The sequence below is a fragment of the Mycteria americana genome, unplaced genomic scaffold (assembly GCF_035582795.1).
Source record: "Mycteria americana isolate JAX WOST 10 ecotype Jacksonville Zoo and Gardens unplaced genomic scaffold, USCA_MyAme_1.0 Scaffold_53, whole genome shotgun sequence".
NCBI classification, from domain to species: Eukaryota; Metazoa; Chordata; class Aves; order Ciconiiformes; family Ciconiidae; genus Mycteria; species Mycteria americana.
The window spans coordinates 119,981-120,467 of record NW_027445639.1 but is presented as its reverse complement, the minus strand read 5'-3'; positions in this window follow the sequence as shown (position 1 = coordinate 120,467).

Sequence of the window (487 nt, the reverse complement as noted above, 5' to 3'; positions counted from 1 at the left end):
GGGGGGGGCACAGGTACCCTTTGCAGGCTCGGCAGCACAGTGCTGTGGAAGAGGAAGGCACAGACCCCTGCACCCTGAGCAGTCCTGCTGCAATGGTGCCATTGCACCAGGAGCTACTGCTGCAGCACACCGCTGTCTCCCCAGAATGGACCCTGGAGCATGAGAAGTCCCTGATGAGCCCAAACCCTCCTTCCCTGGGCGGCTGCTGGACTGAGGTGTGTCAGGCCGAGTCTGGGACTGGTGGCCAGTGTCCGTGCCCGGCTGCCAGCACTGAGTCTGCTCCCAGGCCTGCTCCGCAGCACTGAGTCTGCTCCCAGGCCTGCTCCGCAGCCAGGCCTGAGCTGGTCTGACAGGCTCAGGGCAGACGGGAAGGGAGAGGCTGCCTGCGGCTCAGGAATGTGCAGCCCTTATCTCTGGCTCCCCTGCAATCCTGGGGAGGGAATAACTCTCCGGAGTTTGCCTTTCTCTCACTCTTACTCACCCTCTG